Raw genomic sequence first — 1373 nt, 5'->3', positions numbered from 1 at the left:
GAATTAAAATCTTACGCATGCTACATCATAGTTAGTCATGTGTGAGTGGCCTGTACAACAGGTGTATGAAAAAATGCTCAGCATTATTAGTCATCAGTGAATGCAAATTGAAACTACAGTGAGACATCATCTTACCCCAGTTAAAATGGTTTTTATCAAAAGGGCAGGCAATAATGCATGCTGGAGAGGGTGTGGGAAAAGAGGAATAGTCATACCAAGTTGGAGGAAACGTAAATTAGTACACCCACCTTGGAGAACAGTGTGGAGCTTCCCCAAAAAACTGAAAATAGACCCAGCAATCCTGCTGCTGCGTTTATATCCCTAGGAGGGGAATTCAGTATATCAAAAAGGTATCTGCACTCCCATGTTTACTGTGGCACTATTCACAGTAGTTAAGATTTGGCATCAACCTAGGTGTCTATCAGCAGATGAATGGATAAAGAAATTGTGGTACGTATACACCATGGAATAATATCTAGCCACAAAAAGAACAGAATTCTGTTATTTGCAACAACATAGGTGGAAGTGGAGAACATTATGTTAAGTGAAATAAGCCAAGCACAGATACACAAGTCTCACATGTTTCCACTCATATGTGGGAACTAAATATTAAATACGATTGATCTCATGGAGACAGAAAATAGAATGATGGTTATCAGAGGCTGGGAAGGGTATGGGAGAAGTAGTAGGGTAGTAGGGAGGGAAGAATAAAGTGAAGATGCTTGATGAGTGCAAAAATATAGTTAGGTAGAATGAACAACATTTGATAGCACAATAAAGTGGCTATAATCAGCAGTAATTTAAGATGTATTTCAAAATAGCTGAAAGAGTAGATTTGGAATGTTCCTAATATAAAGACATGATAAATGCCTAAGGTGATAGAGACCCTAATTACCTTGATTTGATTAATTCACATTGTATGCCTATATCAAAACATCATATGTACCCTACAAAGACATATACCTATTATGTGTACACAATAATTAAAAATATGCAAAATGAAGCCAGGTGCAGTGGCTCATGCCTGTAGTCCTACTACTCGGGGAGGCTGAGATGGGTGGATTGCTTGAGTTCAGAAGTTTGAGACCAGCCTGAGCAAGAGCAAGACCCCAACTCTAAAAAAATTTTTTAAGAATTTAAAAATTAGGCTCGGCGCCTGTGGCTCAAGTGGCTAGGGTGCCAGCCACATACACCTAAGGTGGCGGGTTTGAATCCAGCTTGGGTCCGCCAAACAACAATAATGGCTACAACCAAAAAATAACTGGGCGTTGTGGCGGGCGCCTGTGGTCCCAGCTACTTGGGAGGCTGAGGCAGGAGACTCACTTGAGCCCAGGAGTTGGAGGTTGCTGTGATCAGTGAAGCCATGGCACTCT

This window comes from Otolemur garnettii, unplaced genomic scaffold (genome assembly GCF_000181295.1).
Source record: "Otolemur garnettii isolate 467f Iridium unplaced genomic scaffold, OtoGar3 scaffold00160, whole genome shotgun sequence".
NCBI lineage: Eukaryota > Metazoa > Chordata > Mammalia > Primates > Galagidae > Otolemur > Otolemur garnettii.
This window is presented reverse-complemented; position numbering follows the sequence as displayed.